Source organism: Ischnura elegans, chromosome X (assembly GCF_921293095.1).
Source record: "Ischnura elegans chromosome X, ioIscEleg1.1, whole genome shotgun sequence".
Classification (NCBI taxonomy): Eukaryota; Metazoa; Arthropoda; class Insecta; order Odonata; family Coenagrionidae; genus Ischnura; species Ischnura elegans.
Genome location: NC_060259.1, coordinates 11659745 through 11680487, shown reverse-complemented (window position 1 = coordinate 11680487; position 20743 = coordinate 11659745). Strand labels below are relative to the sequence as shown.

Below are 20743 nucleotides of genomic sequence, written 5' to 3'. Positions count from 1 at the left end.
AAAAATCTAACTAATTCGATAACTATATGAAAAATAAAAAGGTCTCAAGGTAGAATTTCCCCGGTCTTCCTTTACATGCGTCACTAGGGCGAAAAATTGGAGCAAAGATTTTCCATTTAAGATGGAGCTCCTGACCACTGCAACCACATGACTCGCACTGCGGATGGGCAGCCCGCGACAACAAGCTGAAATTCTTATCACGACTTCAGGTGAAAATATCGATCAAAGTACACAGTGGAGGTCCCACTGCGCCCCGTCGATGATTGACTCATGTGGCCTGGTAGGGTGGAAGCTTTCAAAAGCATGCGCTGAGCGGCGATGACCGCTGAGGCGAATTGGTGCACTCGTATATACTCTACACTCGCAGCAATATAAACTCTGTCGATGCATTGATGAATGCATCAATCCGCCACCTTCAATCTTCAATCTTAAAAAAAACTCTTAAATAAGAAAATAGATACAAAGAGTTCCTTGATTAGCCTGACTAGCCTCATTCCCCAGTTCCTTGCTTAAGAGAGAAAATGAAAGCAAAATCTCATATTTTTGACATTTCACAGATTTGAATACCCAAGCCACGTTTCAAATCTTCTACAGACATTATTAATGAAGTGATTATTGTCATAGTGTTTTCAGAAAATCTGACACAGTTATAAACAATTTGTGAAACGTCTTCAAGCCGATAGCATTCAATTTATTCAACAATGAGTTTTACAAAACTAAGCCTGTCATCATCAAATCCATTCAAGGGAGAAACCCTAAACTTCTAAATGCTCCACAAATTAGACTCCGCATTTGGGCGCTGACTGTTGGGCATTTAAAAGGATTTGATTATAAGACAAAAACCCCTTCAATAGCAAGCAAATACCTATTGAAATAACGTTATAGATGCATGTTGCTACAGCTAGAAAGTTCACCGAAAGTTCCAATGGTAGAACAGGCCATTTACAGTTCATAGCACACATTTACACATCCCTCAAGTGACATGTCCAGCCCTTTTGATGATCGGAATACATTCACATCAAGACAATAAGGCGCGTAATAATTATATTATGTGATACCGTGCAGTAAAGCTTCGTTGTCTTTCTTCTCCATGGAATTCCTAGTCAATAAAGGGTTGGGTCTTCCGACTACATCTCTCACCACTGATGCGAACGAGAGTTAATTAAGATTTATGGTGATATTTTAATTTATCATATATAATTTTACGTAAAAATACGGTTCCAGCCAAAACCTTTTATTTCCTAGGAAAATATACAAAAAGTATTAAAACCTTAGAGAAAATATATTCTGCTTTTTAAACGAAAATTCTAAATTGGATTAATACTTCTTGACATAATTTTAATTAAACCTATCTTGATTCCATTGAAAATAGGTCAGTATTTTTAAAAAGGAACCAATCTTCTTGAAATAAAGTATAGAAAACGATGGAAATATTTTTGAAATGCCCACCTATTCCCAAAAGCATAAAAAAATGGAGACCTCGAAGAAGAAGACTAGCGAAAACCACCGTCTTTCAAGGAAAAGAGCCATTACAAGAGGATGTATTGAAATTTTCGCAGAATAACGGTAACTTCGTTCCGGATTCGATATTCTTCAAGGAAAGACGTTTTATGGGTTCACGTTCCATTCAATGAACAGTATGCAGTACTCACAGTTACTCACTCCATTTCGGAACAGAATAAAGTAAAACTACGCATCCATCAGGACGCTCCTCATTTAGCCAAAGAGCAAACAAGAGTAAGTGCGATTACGCCCATGCGACATTTCGTGAATTGCGACAATGATGGGGACGACAAAATACGAGTTCACTTGACGATTCCAACGATGGCATTGGTTCACACATCGTTTCTTTCATTTGTAAATGTTATTTCCAGTAAATCCCATTATTAAAAAGAAGGAAAAGTACTAATTTTAACCAAATTCATCTAAATTTATTTCGTTAGCCATTTTTTCCATCTCCCTTATAAATACCATGGTTAGGAAGTGTTGTCCCCTGCTCTGGGCCACCGTTAGAGCTCTCGCATGTATTCTATCAGAGCGTTTGGTTAGCCGGAGTTGGAGCAATTACGCTAACCTAATGCTTACTTCAATTGCTAGTCATTAACACTGTTATCGCCGAGTCATTTACAATTCACTACTTGCGTGCCACATGTCCTCTTTGAATCCATAGACACAAAATCCACTATTTGATGCACCAGCAATGTTTGATGAAATCTGAAAAATGTCTCCCGTTTTCCGCACGTGAGCTCGGGTAGCCAGCGTTGGAAGTACATGATTTACCCAAAATTTTAGCTATCCTAAATATAATCAAGCACAAAACACTTCGTTCGTACGATATGAAAACCGGGATTAGCAATAGGGTGGTTTCCTATTATTTTTTTATTGCCTAAATCGAAAGATTATTACTCCTGGAGTACGTATTTCACGCTTTTAGATTTTTAAATGACGATATCTATTTTTCGCGATCAAATGAAAAGTGAAAAATTTCAAGCGCGCGAAAACGCGACGCGTAAGTAGGAATGAAGGGAAAAAGTCCGTACGACGCATTTCTGGTTCCCCCTCCCGCCTGGTAGGTGACCTTGATCGAGGCTCTGAGCGCTGATAGGACGCAGGATGCTAGCGGGTAGCTGAGTACCTTCCTGTCTGGTAGCGCATGGCTTAAAAAAGGTTTATTAATACCTTATCAATCGAAGAAAACTTTCCGACCTTAGCCAGTTTTAATTGGTGATTATTAAGACATGTTTCCCTGAGCTCTGTGCCTCATGCATGCATTGGTAGCCTCTGACGATGCATAACTCCTATCCTCTCGTGTAGAAACTAGGTCCCTGTGACGTCACGTGGAGTGGAATCGCATGGGCGCCAATCTGGCCTTTTTCAAATGAGGATAAAATTTGACCCTTGCCATTCGTCTAAACCGGTATTTCAAAAACCAAATAATTTGTGTATTATGAATACACTAATGGTGGGTAACGAATCGCCATCAATGCCTTTTGTTTTCTTTGATGAAGGAAACTACCCTATTGACTAATTAACTCAAACCAATAATGATCACAGCAATCATTCGTCATCCTATTGTCATGCACATTACCTCGATTCTCTGCTGACAACAATCTGCTTTAAGCACTACAATAGCAATGTCCTCTATCTTGAGGTTATCTTGAGCCCGATATAAGGGTACCACGAAGTAAAAAAGGAAATGGTTTCCTTTCTCTGGGATACTAATTTACAAGCTGCTGAGACCTCTTAAACCATGATTACAGGTCTTCTAATAAACTGCAGTATTCTGTATTCAGAGAGCGGTAGTTAAAAGGTGGGATATTTGGGCATGTGAGTGTTTGCACGGTTGATACAGACCATATCGGACGGAAAAGGGCAAACTCTAAAAATAGATGGCGGCCAACGGAAAAGAGCTTGAGAATGTGACAAGATAAGGAACCTAACCAGTGCATGAGACTTCTAATCATCCTCGGTCTTTGAATTCGGCCTTACCGGGGCATAAGATTTCCTGACACATTTATAATTGTTATGTTCGATGGAAAATGCCAGAAGACACGCCCTGCCGTATACTTCATTAGTAGAGCCACTGGCAAATTTTCTGGCACTAAAAATCTCCCGGAAATTATCAAAATGCATTACAAGATGCACAACTTTGCACATTTATGAGCAACATAATGCCAGTGCGACTGTACACCAAGCTTCCAGGAATTCATCTCTTACGATAAGTAAAGAATCAACACAAAAAATGAGAGATAAAATCAAGACAATGTTTTCTTGCAAATTATAGCGTCCAAAATTGTACCTGTGTAAACTAGTCAAATCGTGAAATCAATTCTTCAAATAATACTTCAGTGCAGTGAATAAAATATTTTAAAATTTTCCTTCCCGCAATACACGGAATACCTGCGGAAAATTCATTTGCACAACTTGATCATTCTTACAGAATTAAATTACTAACATAAGACACATTTGGAGGTGATATTCACAGTTAGATGAGTAAAATATTAAATTCCGTTTTTATTTGATATTCTATTGGGGGAGGATGTCACTGAGTTTGAAATAGTCCGCCGCAGTGGTCAAGTGACCGAGCACTGCAAATGTGCTCTCCAACGCGCGGCAATAATTCCTGTGAAACTGCATTGACGTTGGCCCTCCTCTTCGTCGCCCATGGTCATGGCCCTCTCCGCGCACATTGACAGCCTCGTGCAATACTGCCTGCGAGCAGGTGAACAAAACCACCAAGCGTCGACAATTTGCCACAGAGTCCAGGACATGCCACCTCAAATTGAAGTCCAATATATAACATAAATGCGCTCTTTCTCTCCTAGGGAAGCGCGAGGAGTGCTTTATGATCTCCAGTCAAGTATCGAGTCGAGTCGAGTTTGGTCACTTCTGGATCTGGCAATATGGCAATGCATGCACCAATTTATTCCCATTTTTCCAATCCAATGGAGAATTTGGCTATTCTGAATGCTTAGGTTGATGTAAAAAGGAAAATATAATAAGGAATTTTGATGGTATTTGTGTCAGAATTAGGAGATGAATGAAAATTAATGAGCCTTAAACAGTTCCATAAGTACAATTGAAATAAACTAACCTCTAGTATTATGTTGTCAATTAAACTGCTAGTAAGAGCCCTGAATAAAGAATTTGCACGAATGTAATAAAGATTAAATACTTAAATGAATCATGTAATATTTTATCTTTTCAAATTCTCACGCAGATAAGTCACTTGTTCTACATGATTAGGTAGCAGGTTTTGATGTCTCCATGTTACAGTACCACTGCCTGCAGAAAATTGTCTTTCGCCGCTCGTGTGGCTGGACAAGTACTTTCTTGAAAAAAGTGCTATATTTGAGAACACCAGGAATTTTTACTAAAAATTATTTCAACGATTTTTAAGGCTCTTGAATCTTCATGAAATTTAATTGGACGATGCGAACGAACTATAGAACTTTGTTTTAGCCATAGGAACCATTTTTTTTTTTCTTAAATTCTCACTTTGTTTAATCAAGCTCAGCAACTCTTGTTTTTTTTAGTTTGAGAAGGAAACAAAACTCAGCAAAGGAATAAACGGAAGTTAACATCGGACGTAAGTAATATTCAAACAGGCAAAAAGGTGGCTCAATTTGTGACGTCAAACAGGGAAAAACCGGCATTGACCGCTAAAGCCGAAAAGTTACATGTTTATTCCTAGAAATCTAAACAATTTTCACGTATTCTTTGAGTTAATAAGGTAGGGTAGGGTATAAAAGTATCGCACAGTAAAGTCGGAGCGACGCAGAGGTTCACTCCGATTATTCCGAATTCGCCGCCGGGTCGGAAGACGCTCGGCCGCCGCGGTTGACGAACAGGTATTCGGCGCCCACGTCGACAACTATAGTGTATACAGCACACTGAAACTCCCAGGCCAAGGCATTAGACTGACTTATCGACTTTGAAAACGATATTATAACATGAGTTTTATGATAGCGCCTCCTCTCGGCAGATTTCTGAACTTACTGGCCTCGGTAACTCTAACCGACTCGACATTGGAAACGCTCGAGTCGAGTACCAACTACCCGACTCAACTCGAATTTTCGAGTACTCGCACACCCCTACTCTCAACATCTATGATTAACGTCATTTACTCAAATCTCGATCACGCTGCCAAGCTTTGTGGACGAATGAGCTATGAAAATGAATTCATACGTTTCGTTCCATGAAAATGGCCCTAGTGTATCCAACATTTTCTCCAATTTCAACACAAGTGAATTTCCTTGAAAATTAAGCCACCGTTTTTGTGGATTGAAATTGACTAGCATGCCTCGGCTTCGATACAAGTGACAGATTTGCGGTGTATTTGTGATTCATCGCTGACAAAGATTAAAAAAAAAACTTACGAATTCTACACCAAGAATAAAATGGGAAAAGGTTTTAATTCCGGACAACAAGCACAGAGATTAAACTTTAAGGACAGAACCAACATATTCGCTATCATTAACCTACCATTAAATGCAATTAGCATCGAAATTTCGCAAGCATCAATTAGGATAGGAGGTGATTGATCCAAACCCAAGAGCACGCCTTAGATTGATGAAGATAGCATCATCCTAGCCTCAAGAGCAAACGAACGCACGAACGAATTCGGCATCTGCACTTGGAAGCAAGTTTGAAAGGGTCCGAAATCACGTGACACTACCCCCTCCTTTCCGCGGAAATAAAGATCAATGATTTGCTAATTCCGTCGATAATGTTGTCGATAATTTCATTCGCAAACTTTTCCATTTTGATTGAACTCATTGGAGCAGTTGGGAATTTTAAAAATTATTGAAAGTCAGGACAGCACTCTGATAAACGAATATCTTTACCCATATTTTTCCCCTATTCCGGCGTCCGTTTTAAAATTTATCTCTTCCTCCGTTAGGTAACTAAGTAACAATAATAAGATAAATACATCATAATTTACGCCTGAAGATGATGATAACTCATCGAAACCCGGGTCACGTTACGTAAAAAAATAGTCGTATAAGTAATAGTGAAATATCCAAGAAAACTTTTCTATTTCAAATAATAACGTTGACGCCAGGGATTGCAATGTTGGCCTCAAATTCTGGTCACAGCCTTCATTAGCCACCCTGATCGCTCTTGTCTAAATTTTATAAAATATTTCATCTATGTCTCAAAATTCTTGACTAATAAACAAATTATTGCAAAAAGATCGAATTCTTTTGAAAAAATCGAAATCCCTTCATAACAGGCCTGAGTCAGGATTTTTTTTGCGGAAACAAATATTTGCAAGTCCTTCACCAATGGAAAAATTCTCAATACTTTTGCAAACCTTAAGCTCGTTTCCTACTAAAGATATGGGAACTGAAAAATATACGCTGAATGCGAGCTAATTACAATTGCGGAGTGAAATACGCGGATGGCAATTCTCGTTTCGTGCCCTCAGATGTATTATTGGAGTATTACCCTATGCGGATCTGCAATTTCCACACTCTTACATAGCGAGGATCGGATTGGTGCGGTGGCTAGGGTGTTGGCTCCACACCCAGAGGGCAGGTGCAACTCCCGAGAGAGGAATTGCCGGATCCCCGCTTGAGCGCCGAGTGGAGGGTATCTCAAGTAGGGGAGGGTGTTGTACCACGGATTACTTTTTCAATTTTTCTATATAAATAAAAATATATTCACTGAAAATTGAGTTTAATAGTATTAAACCAATCCTTCAGGATTACTTCTCATCATTTCTAAGTTTTAGGCTCGTACCTTTACTATTACTGGATCTAATAAAAAATTCATAAAGTGCTTGCCATAGGGTAGTTTCCTTCATCAAAGAAAACGAAAGGCATTAATTGCGATTCGTTACCCACCATTAGTGTATTCATAATATACAAATTATTTGGTTTTAGAAATACCGGTTTAGACGAATGGCAAGGGTCAACTTTATCCTCATTTGAAAAAGGCCAAATTGGCGCCCATTCGATGCCACTCCACGTGACGTCACAGGAGCCTAGATGCTACACGAGTAGTCCGGAATTTTACATCGTCTGAGGTTACCAATGCATGCATGAGGCACAGAGCTCAGGGAAACATGTCTTAATAATCACCTATTAAAACTGGCTAAGGTCGGAAAGTTTTCTTCGTTTGATAAGGTATTAATAAACCTTTTTTAAGCCAAGCACTACCAGCCAGCAATGTACTCAGCTACCCGCTAGCATCCTGCGTCCTATCAGCGCTCGGAGCCTCGATCAAGGTCACCTCACAAGGCGGGAGGGGGAGCCAGAAATGCGTCGCACGGACTTTTTCCCATCATTCCTACTTACGCGTCGCGTTTTCGCGCGCTTGAAATTTTTCACTTTTCATTTAATCGCGAGAAATAGATATCGTCATTTAAAAATCTAAAAGCGTGAAATACGTACTCCAGGAGTAGTAATCTTTCGATTTAGGCAATAAAAAATAATAGGAAACCACCCTATTATGTCAAGAATGCAAAAAGCAAATGATAGAATACTAAACCATAAATTACGGCTGTCTACAAAAACCACGGCCATAAGATTTATAGGATTTGATGTCTGATCCAGCGCTAAGTACATGAGTCCATCAAAGGCACGCAATACACCTCATCCACGTTTCTCCCATAATGGGAGTCCCATTTTGTCATTGCGATAGGGCTCATTGCATTCGACGCATTGTTCATCATCATCATCATCAGTACAGACCAAAGGAACCATTTCACCCTCGGATGATCAGAGGCAGCCAGAACAGATACATTCCGATGAAGAGGCCGATTACTAACATATGATGGTATGTAGTCGTAGTCTGTGAATACACCACGATCCAGAGGGAAAATTCTAGGAGTCTAAAATCCACTGATAATGTTTTTGACTGCATATTTAACATATATCTCGTATAAAAATATGTTCCTGAGTAAATGTAGAAATAAATGTTCCTAAAAAAGTGTGAGCTTGTGTTCCTTAGTACAACAAGTGGCCATTTTAATTGCCGGCTGATTTATCAGGTTAATAATACATCTAAAATACCGAAAAAGTGACTTATACTACTCACCATTATACGTCGATTTCACCTGTGCTATGATAACCACTGCTGGCCTGATCGATTGTTGGTAAAAGACTTCGCAACAACAAATAATTACTTTTCTGAGTCAAAAACTTCAAACTAGCGTCTTCTTTGTAAAAATAACCCAAATGAGCTCAAAATGACAAATTGACCTATGCTACACTCCAGTGCTATTTTTCACGTAATAGCTTACTTAAAATCCCCTAGGTCGCAGCACTTGCCGATAGTTTAAAGTGTTCCTAGGTGCACTATGTCCTGGGTACACCACCCTCCCCTACAGCACTCCGTCCGTCGGATGGGACGTTCAGGCGTGATCCCCGAGGCGCCTTTCGTTGCCCACGCCGGTTTCCTTCCCTGCGCTTCCCTCGTGGCGCAAATGACGTCACTTGTCGCTCACCTCTTCAACATATTATATCCTTGATTTTAAGCTCATCATGAATTGAGTTCTCTCGTACATGCATAGAAAAAGTGTCCCTCATTATTTAAGTATCCCTTATTACATCCCTTTTAATTAAGTTTTATTCTTTAATGTGCATAGAATAGCGCGAAGGGAATTCGAGTGATCCACCACCTTGTCTTATTGAGCTCAGCATGGGGAGAGGATCCCGTCCCTGATAGAGCACTTGGTGCGATCCGGGTTCAAATCCCGGTCAAGGAGAGTGATTTCTTCCTACGTGGAATTGTCAACTGAACGTGAACTTTCGAGTGACTTCGCAAAAGTACGCCGCTGGCTTAACCGCGATTATTTCCTTCAATACTGCATGAATGAAATCCGATGGACAAAACACCGAAAGACAGCAGTTACGAAGATCCTTTCTGAGATGGACCAATGAACGCGACTGGAGGTGTGAGGGCAGGAATCCTAATGCAGGCGACCTTGGCACGACTCATTACTCCATTCTGAGCAACAGCTGCCCTCAAGGCGAAAATCCCTCGATTACTTTTCATTAATAACTCATCGCCTTTGAAGCCTCCTTTATTTTATTCACGGCGCCTTCCCTTGACGCCATTCCATGCACGACAAAAATATCAAAATTCAATAACAAGGAAATTATTCTAGCCACTTACAATTATCAATAAATCAAGAGCCGAGACTCAAGCGGGGATTACACAACTACAAGCAGTATTTCTCACACCTATATTTCGCAAGACGAGCAGAGCATATATAAAGTAGTAAGGTCCGCCTGATTTTCCGTCAGCTCAATGACACACTTGAAGGACATAACTATATCACCCCCATAAATATTTTTCATGTATCATAAATATCGTGAAATATCTTATACTCATGATTGATATTTTTTCCACACATGACCCTGAGCCTGAATTCATTCGCGACGATTGTATATAATTAATTTCCATCGGTTCAAATTCGCATCCCACAAAATGTGAATTCTGACAAAACTGAATGAAAATCGCGCTTTGTGCACCCGCATTCAAATTGCATGCACCAGAAAAGCGACATCAAGCGGCATACACCAGAGTTATACATACGAAGCATCAATAGTGGCTCCGAAATAACGGAGTAGAAAAACATTCGCCATCACCGGGACCCGAATCAGAATTATAAAATTACTATTTTATAACTATAATAAGTCTTTACAGGTCTCTCTACTTTCAGTACAGATAATAAATTATATCCCCATGCAATATTATTTGGTCTTATTCTGGTAAGATATTTGGGAATATGCATCTCCAGCAAGGTGTATGGGAGATAACGGGTGTAGGGAACTGTACACCCGTACAGGAACTGAAGTAGATCACTCGTTGTCCTAACCCCAACGCCGATTTGCGCTTGAGTGGGTAGAGTTCGCCCCGAAATAAGCAGCATATGTGTGGATTTCACACAATCGGGGGAGAGGTGACGGTTTCTTTCCTTGGGCGACCTTGAGAACCATGGGACATTTTTTGCGGATGTTTGAAAAACATGTCGTCCACTTCGTAGCAATTGACAAAATCCCTCGCATTTCGGTGGTGGCGGGGATTGTGCTGCTTTCCGACGGGATGATATCCAGGGTTAAACATTCGAATGTTTTGCTAAATACTGCTCGTCGGGGTGGAAATAACCAAGTACGGAAACAGTCATCAAGTCATTGTAATGCTACGAGCAACATCTCAAGATGATAGAAGCTACCACGCAAGTCTACCCAAACAGATGCGGTTCAATACACTGTCCACACACTCCATAAAACGCAAGCTCAAATGTTAACACATAAGGAAAAAGACAGGATTTTCAAACTATCTTCACCTACAAATTATACCATGGCAAACACAACCTACCACCTCCTCCAAAAGATTTCTATTGAAATTGTTCTCGACATGAAAGTCGATTTGGCACCATGGTAAAAACTGCAGTGATCTAGAAATAAAGTTCAGCGATAAAATAGCGCCTCTAACCAGTAAATGAGCTTCAAGTATGTGCACATGTGAATAAAATCATGCAACCAGCAATACCAACAGATTTACATTCTTGGGGAAATTATTCGGGTGCATCGCAAAAATTCAACTCTGCTCAAAATTGCTGTTCACCAGACACTGCCAAAAGCTGAATTTTCCACGATACTCGCCAAATCACCGAAGTTTTTGCAGAAGATCTAAATTCCAGGACTACTGAAGGTTAGCGGAAACCCTGACAAAACTTTCGCCTCCACTGAGCCTGTGCCATCTATTAAGCCTGTTTTACTCGAGGCTCAAAATTGCTCACTTTCATGAAGCATATTTTCCTCAATCGCACAAGCACTCATTATCTAATTAGAGCTGAGCCTATTTTGCCAGATTTGTACTTATTGTTGCGTAAATTTGTATTTACCCGTGTATTCACTTTCAAGTTCATGCATTTACACGATGCATTTTGAAGCGCAGATACCTCTGAGCAATAGCTTTCGCGATAACATGCCTCGTGTAAAACGAGCTTTAGGGTGAGTAGAGGCCGTACGGAGATCTGAATACCATAACATTTAGCAATAGTTTTCGTCGTAACAGGCTTACTAAGGGCAACGCCCAGGAGCGCGGCTCCGAAATCGCACATGAAAAGGAATTTGGGAGTTGCAAGTTCGCGTTAGGGTGTGGAAGAGTGACTCCGCCCAATTCAGAATTCAGACCCTGACCCTGATGCACTGACGAGTGACATTGAAAACGTTGAATGCCGTCGAATATCCAGCGGATGTTCCATAACTCTAATCACTGGTATTTTAATTCTCCGAGCCACAAATTACCCAAAAAGAACTAAAGTACTTAATACACGAAATGTCGCAGGTGTAAGATAAACCTAAAAAGAATAAGCCACTTCACAGTTTTGACTCTCTAGAGAAGCGAATATGAAAGTTATTGGTACAAATTCATAGATTTCATGGGTAAAAAGTTACATTTCGAAAACTGTAAAAATCACAACATACAGATACATTCTGAGTCTGTTCCCCATTTACTAAATGCACACAATAAAATTATTATTAGGAAGTATTCTATCATTATAGCAAGAGAGAGTCACTCGTTTGGCTTGAATACTCGAGGTCTACTTTACGGCGCACCGTTTCGCCGCATAGCTTCGAAGAAGAAAACCCTAGTTTACTTCTGTCATGTTTAACGCCGGCTATTGACGTACTCTCGTAATCTAAAGAAACTCACCGTTTTTATTCAGAAAAAAAACCATTTTAGCAAAATAGCGTTGGGGCCCAGGGAATCCAACATATTCGGAGTCCCCAACATTACTTCCAATCGTGGCGTACGTTAGAAGCCCTTTATAACGACCCCAAAGGAAAAAAGCACAGATTTAACATGGAAACACTTCTTAGAAATACTGCGCCAAGGAATCAACGAAAATATTCCGCAAAAACTGAAATGTGAAAATAAAGAACCACGATGGTACAAAAACGATGTCAGAAGGGAACTAAGGAAACAGAGAAAACTATACAACGTGTATAGAAAGTCCATTACGTTACGTAATAAATCGAAGGAACTTGAAGCTAAAGAAAGTTACGCTGCACAACGCTCAATAACCAAGAAATCAATGCGAGCTGCAATGCGAAAGTTCAAGAAAAAAGTACTCGGTGAATTACTCTAAGAAAATACGAAATCCTAATGGTCGTACGCAAGAGAGCTTCAAGGAAAATCTTCAATCGTTGACAAGTAATTTGATATAGATGGTAAACTTGTCACCGAAAATATTGACAAAGCTAACTCGTTGAATTCCTACAACGAAAGTGTATACACTACAGACGACACTGAATTTAATTTAGACGCCCAATATACTGAGGAATCGATGGAAGAAATCTCTATACAACGTAATGGGATAACTAAACAACTACAATCGATTAAGAATAGTAAATCTCCGGGTCCGGAGGGAATACCCGCGCGTGTCCTCAAGGAGTTAGCTCCACAGATCGCACCTTACTTAGAGATCATATTCAAGAAGTCACTCTCCGAAGGGAAGTTACCGCTTGACTGGAAAATTGCAACCGTTACACCCATATTCAAAAAGGGTAACAGACATGACCCAGGCAATTATCGTCCACTTTCATTAACATCGATTATTGGCAAGATACTTGAGCATATCGTCGTTAGCAATATCATTACTTTCTTTGACAGATGTAACTTCCTCCATGGCTGTCAGCACGGATTCGAAAAGGTAGATTATGCGAAACAAAGCTCGCGCTCTTTCTTCACGACGTTCTCAAATCTGGTGAATCGAAAAGACAAGTCGACGCATTATTTCTATATTTTAAGAAAACTTTCGACACGGTACCTCACAACAAACTTTTACACAACTTACAGTCTTGCGGATTAAATGAAACAGTGGTAAACTGGATACGCGACTTTCTGAATGATCGTAAACAAAAAGTAGTTACTGACGAAATTGGCTCTGATGTAGTTAAAATGGCATCAGGTGTTCCACAAGGAAGCGTAATCGGCCCACTGTTGTTCATTATATACATTAATGGTCTTTGCTCCCGCATTAGCAGTAAAATACGTTTATTTGCTGACGACTCTGTCATCTATCGCGAAATTAGTGATCACTCTAAAAAATTCTATCATCGGATTAAAACAATGTTCATTTGTGGAGCCAAGAGCGGTGACTCAAACTTAATCTGAGCAAATACATGTCGATGCATTTTTCGCAGATTTCGTCCACTATAACCATGTTTATGCAGCGGATGGTATTAAAATAAAGGCAACAGACGAAGTGAAATACCTGAGATTTATGATAACCTCGAATCTCTCTCGTGGGGAACTCACATAAGGAATATTTGCGGTACAGCCCTGAAGAAGATTCGTAAAACGTATTGCAAGAAAATTTTTGGGTGAGAAAGTAAAAGAAAGGTACTATTTCGCACTCGTCCGACCGCACCTTGAATATTCAACGAGCATATGGGATCCGGCACAGAAAGACTTAATCCACGAACTGAATAATATACAAAGGAAGGCTGCGCGGTTCGTCTAAAACTGCTACGGGCGTACAGACAGTGTTACCCAGATGTTAAGCGAATTAGGCTGGGAGCCGCTGGAGACGCAGAGGCTGCGCGCTAGGCTTAGATTGCTTGAGCAATAGGGTGGTTTACCATAACTTTTGTAGCCTAAGTCGAAAGACTATTACTCCTGGAGTACGCATTTCACGCTTTTAGATTTTTAATTGACTATACCTATTTTTCGCGATACAATGAAAAGTGAAAATTTTCAACGCGACGGCTAAGTATGAATGTTGGGAAAAGCCCGTGAGACGTCATTCTGGTTCCGGCTGCCGCCGTGTGAGGCCACCTTGGTGCGAGGTTATGAGTGCAGCTACGATGTAGGCTAGATGCTGCTAGCAGGTAGCAGAGTACCCTGCTAGCAGGTAGCGCTTGGCTTAAATAAGGATTATTAATACCCTATCAAACGAGGAAAACTTTCCGACCACAGGCATTTTAATAGGTGATTATTAAGAGATGTTTCCCTGAGCTCTGTGCCTCATGCATGTATTGGTAATCTCATACGATGTAAAACTCCTGACTACTCGTGTAGCATCAAGGTTCCTGTGACGTCACGTGGAGTGGCATCGCATGGGCGCCAATCTGGTTTTTTTTCAAATGAGGTTAAAATTGACCATTAACATTCGTCTAAACTGGGATTTCGAAAGCCAAATAGGTTGTGTATTATGAATGGTGGGTAACGAATCGCAATCAATGCCTTTCGTTTCCTTTGATGAAGGAAACTACCCTATTCACAGCTCTAACTACTGTTGATTACTTGAGCCAACTTCGAAGGAACAGCGAATTAGTAGTATCTTTGCAACTCAGGTACTCGCAAGGTTCGGTAATTCACCGACAGCTAAGAACTCAGGTTTACAATTACCTGATATATATATCAGGTAATATATCAGGTATATATATATTGAAATACACTCACACGAGCATTATAAATAATATAAATGAACTTAAAAACATAAAACAAAGTTAATCCCCTGATTTTAATCACCCCAATTTATTTTACCGTCGGATAAAAATGAAATATTTAATTTGCACAGCAAATTACTCAGTTGATATTAAAAATAATAGTTTTATTTGCCATACGATTTTGTTTAATCTTATTTTCTTTAAATAGCGTAATTTTTCACTGGAATCATTGAAATGGAACAATGAAAAATGTTATGAAGCCTTCTACGCACATGATAAGAGAGGAACGTAGTCAAAAATGATGCCGACTTAGGGCAAAGAGCGAAAGAGCACTGATTACGAGCGGTCCGCGAACGATAAAAAGAGTTGTAAATGAGGTTTTAGATTTCTATTTGATTAATGCGGCGATTCCAGAATTCTGTTGGGATGTACTCTTTCAGAATGATGAGATACTGTAGATAAACCCAGGAGGTATTCCCGATACACATTTACCACAGATTATGATACGTACTCTGTACATAAAATGGAACTCTCCAACTTCTTTTCGCACAACCTGACCAGCGTTAAAAGATTTTTTCAGCTATCCTGAGCAGTTTAATTTAGCAGCTACGCTAAATTCTATATGCAGAATTAGATACCAAAGGATTCAAACAGGTACCACGATCAATTTCCGCACAGTATGCAGAGCAAAATATGCAACAAAAGTCAGAGATTTTCTTTTATTCTTTGACATCCCCCTCTTTCAAGGGAAATAACTCATCACGGAAGTTTACAGTGGGGCCGAGTAGGAAATTTTTCATAAATTTCGATTGCGTTTAAGTTCTTAAAAGCCGCTCAGGTTTTAAACATGACCACCATTACGATAACTACGCAAAATAGCATTAAGGCCACTTCTTAATTCACGTGATAGATCCTATTTTGTTTCGAATTGCAATAAAAATCGCACGAAATGAAGAACATTTACTATGCCAAAGAAAACAATACCGACCACAATGATTTGGACCTTTCACGCCTCTGACATACGACAATTTACTGTACAATTTTCAATAATTTAATGCTTCAACTAAAATTCACTTACCAAGCACCGCAATAAACGACGAATTGAACACTCAGTCCACGGAAAAACCGAATTCATAGAAAAAAATTCCGAAGAGCGAACTTGAAGTTAATATGCTGAAATAAAAATGTGAAGGCATAAGAAAATTCCCGTGACAATTGGCATACAGAAATAAGCAAACACAAAAAATTAAAATGCCCAACAAAATAAAATCCACTCAATTCCTAAAAATAGTTCAACACAACGATGAAGTCAAAAATAAAGCAGGCAAATAAAAGACTCGAAAAGAGCGCAAAAACTTTCCGGGTTCGCTAAAATAATAACGGCAACTTTTTCACCAAATTACACAGAATTTGTGGAATAATTTTACAGTATTTTCACCTGAATACTAATAACAATGATCTCACCGGAATTTGGTATCAATAAATAATATGAACCGCAATTAAAAAGGCGTTAAATTACTTGTAAAACAAGTCATAAATCCAAAGTTCCCGGTTACACGAGTTATCAAAAAAACCCAATTAAACATGAATAACCTACAAGGACAACAGATTGAAGTTGACTATTAATAAAAACTTTCACTGTATTCCGCATGGAACTTTTTCTAATTGCAAAACTGTAAAACTTTACGATAGAACAAAATGACATGTAAAATATACTAAGCCGCCAGAAAAAATCGCAGACCCCGACTAATAATTTAGATAGCATAATCACAACGCACACATGTCTTCCAACGTAGAACTTTTAACTTACACCGAATTCTACTGAATTGCCGTTCAGAATTACTTATTTGAATAAAATATATAAAACCGCCCTTGAAAAATATTTCACTCCTGTCCACACAGAACTATACGAAGTAACAATGGGGAACAGCTGGTTTTGAGCGATTTTTACGGCCAAAATAACCGTCTGAGTAAAAATTCAACACTCATTTATAAGGACATGAGATAAGGCTTCTTTGGTCTTACGTAAATCACTAAGCTCCGCTAGTTAACATTGATTTGGAACACTTGTAATTACTGCCGACATTCCTCTGAGTAGGTATTCCAAGAAAGAATCAAAACCATGTATATCTAGTGAAATTATCTCCACAATGCTTAAAGAGAAAACAACTAAGACTGGAGAGAAAGATATTTATATGTATTTTAATTTAACAACTCACCTTTTCGAGAAGACAACACTTATGCCAGGAAGAAATAATCTTCCTGCTCCGTTCACAAGCAAGACCAAACTTCCTTTCCGACGTTTCCTACACGATTGGATGAACGAAATTACTACGTTGACACCAGAAACACGGGAATGTACACAGCATAAACATACGACGACGTTAACCCGTTGTCTGTAAGCTTGTTCACGACGGTAACGGTGGTAACGGTTGAGTATCCAGTCTGGTGATGATATGACAACTGCGCGTTGGTAGTGCGAGAGGGAACACGAAGACTGTGGTGAATGATATGCGCTTCGTCTACGAGGACACATAAAAACGATGAAAAAAACTGTTTCCCATGATAATCTGAAAGAGAGCCGTAGAACTATTTTGGAGTATGCTCGGCTACTGAGTGTCAGGTGAAGCTTAACCTTTGTGACCTAATTTTCTCCTAGATGTTCTCTTAGTTTGTTTTACCGCCTGTAGCTTTGAATCGGTTATCGACATTATGCATTAAAAATTAACACCTATTTTTTACAGTATCATCCTTTGTTGTTCTGTTTAATGGAATAGTGTATGAATATCTAAATTATCTTAAATCTAGTTATAAGCTTCCTGAGCAAGGCCTGTGTGTATCTCATTTCGCGTGTTGAAAACAATGTGAGGGAAGTTAGTTTTCCCCTTCAGAAGTGCAGCCTTAATGGTAGTATTGACAAGAATACTATATTTTTATGCTGGAATGTAGGGCCTCAATCGGTTGAAGGAGCAGGTGCGGATTTAGTGTGAGATAATAGCTACACCAGCTAATGTGATTACGCCAATATGAGAAGGATCATCGTTTCCAACGTAGTTCAACCTTCAAGATTATCTGTCAAGGAATACTTTTTAGTCCTACTTCGTCACAAGTTACTCTACTTATTTTTGAATAGCATCCAAGTGCATATTACCAGAGATATAATTGTTTTTGTGCTGTAGTTTCCCTGGTTTATACGAACTTCGAAATTTTTATACTTAAATCTGTTTCATTGGACGAAGTTCAGCCTACTGCAATAATTTATCAAAGAGAGGTCTAATTTTAATTCTTTAACTTAACAATCGATCATGGTATGAATTTTACTAAGAACCTTTGAGAAACAAAGTCCATTCAATCCAATAATCTATTATTACAACCCCAGAACCCTTGTCCCATTTCAAGTCCAAGGTTTAACTTCTTCCATCAGTGACGAGCGGTATTTCTTATACATATTTAACTCACAGATGCGATATTACTTGTGTCGTCTGATCCATTGGAGACAATCATTTTATATTATAACCTGTAGTGCTACGAACCATGAAGTACTTCTCTCATAATTCATGACCTCTGTGGAATTCCAATGAAGCAATTTTGAAGATTACTGTATGGGTTTATATATGGCAATCTGTAGAGAGGATACATTTTAACCTCCTAACTGCTTTGAGGAAAAAAGGACTGCCGATCAGCATGTAAATTACTGTACCTGTATGGTTAATGCCACAGTTGGCGATCTTTTTGCCTGCCAAAATCCCCTTGAGTATCTACTTATCAATTGCTCTATGTACACTTCAGCTTCTATCATGAGAAATTCATTTTATGTACACACATGAATTATCATTCCAAAGTATGTTTTCCTTACAGCATGGCAGACCCTGGTAAAAGTGTAAAGGAATAAATTACAATAGTTCCTTCAGGCTACTTAAACCTGTGCAAATTTTCTGCTGACCATCCTATGGTTGACATTGATGTGATGTGCTGCAGGTATGATATCAAATGTAAGGCAAATTTTTCTAAATCCAATAAAAAATCAAAGCCAACACATTTTAATTTCGAACCAGGCAGTGATACTGCTTAACTAACTAGATATGGAAATGGCATAGAAGTAGGTATTCATAGTGTTTTGAAAAGAGATCTAAAATCACATCTTAATGACTCAGCTCATTACAACACATTGACAGCTTTAATTAATGATCTTTAAGCTTTTGGAATAAGCACCACAACTGTGAAAAACATTTTATTCACTAAAAACTCTCTCTCTGTGCCTTCAATCCCCTCCGAAGAAGTGATGCAAATTAGAGTTTACTTGCAATCACATAACATAAATTGGCTTAGCAGAATGGGTAATCATGGAATTCACTTCTAAGGGCAGATTTTACGTTACCTACTTCCTATGGTTGAGAAAATGAGTTCCATATATGACCGCAAGTTCTAATTCAGCTTTATAACCATGAACTAGCTAATAGCATACCTGAAAGTGGTAACCCACAAGTGCACATAATGTGCAAATTCCACGAAAGACAGAACTCATTTGCATTGATGTGGATAGGAAACTGGATCTCCTTCATTTGTGATTGGTGTTCTTCGACGTGAAATACTAAGGCAACCTCTGCCTTTGCCAAGATTTTCTGGCTTTATAGGACACTATGGTTCCACCTGAGTGCTTCACTGTTATGTTCACATCCGTGTTGTCTTGTGAAATGTTAGACCTGGCAGTAACCATCTTGCCCTGTAAAGCCTACAGACCTCCACTGAGTAAGCTGGTTACTAATACCTCAAGTGGTTGAATACCTAGCAAAAAACAGATCTGGGCTTGAATCCCAGTCTAAGCAAATGATTTTACTTCATGGATTTTGCATTTTACCCCAGGTAAATTTCTCATTAAGCAGGTTCCTTCATTTTGCCAGCAGAAAATTTAAAAAACTAATATCTCTATGCATAAAGGCATTGAAGAAGAAATTTATTGCATAGATGCAGTGGGCATGTACTATTCTTCATAAATTTATTACGAATGACCTTTTCTATTTATGAGGAATTAAAATGTTTACAAAGGTAAGACACCAACCAGAAGACTTATCAAATATAGGTACTTTAAAATATCATTCACTGAACAAAAATAAGACCTTAAATTCTTTGGATTTACCTCTGGACATGTTTGGCTTTCTCCAGTAGTAGACGGAATGCTCGATGTATGGCTGAGCGAGATGAATTTTTTTATTGGCACGTACTAAAGATCCAAATTTGGTCTCATTTCTTTCAAGCTCATACCTGAACAAGACTACCCAGGATAAGTCTCCATGCATCAATCACTACATTGATTCTCACAAGCCCATGCTGCTAAGACTACTTTGTTGATCAGAGTACATCAGTTCCTCCCCCGAAAAGAAGAATGTAATTAGGATTGTAAGAAGCATATTTCATTTATCCGTATCATCTCTTTGATTACTTTCACCCCAAATTACCTGACAATGGATGTTTCTCCGACTGACAGACTATACTACCACCTTCATTTGATACAGGCACGGATAGTACAAAATTATATCCAACTATTTTTTTAGGGAGCAAGTGCTGCATAGGAATAATCAATTAGAAATGCGGCATGGATCATAGAATTCCTTAGAATACCACATGCCATAGATGAAATCCTTCGATACAATGCTCGATCCAATCCGTAGAATCAAAATTCTTAACAAGATGTGTAGGTTATATATAAAAGACATTAAGGGTGAGTTGAAAGCTAATTTCAAGACCTTGGATTAAGTATTGATCAAGTTTAAAAAGACAATTCAGAGTCTGGGAAATTTTTCTCAAAGACCTAGAAATAAAATTAA

General features: G+C 38.9%; 1 protein-coding gene across 2 annotated transcripts in view; it reads right to left on the bottom strand.

Moving 5' to 3' along the window:
• The window catches only part of LOC124170736 (dual 3',5'-cyclic-AMP and -GMP phosphodiesterase 11), a 252214-nt gene extending 234592 nt beyond the window's left edge, over positions 1-17622 (bottom strand). Inside the window, exons 1-2 of one of the 2 annotated variants that reach the window (XM_046549636.1) lie at positions 17138-17622; positions 15997-16091 (exon numbers count right to left, since the gene is read on the bottom strand). The gene's annotated coding sequence lies outside the window, so the exon portion shown is untranslated. The remainder of the gene's footprint in view (positions 1-15996; positions 16092-17137) is intronic. The other variant, XM_046549638.1, reaches the window with a different exon arrangement.
• Positions 17623-20743: the final 3121 nt, after the last annotated feature.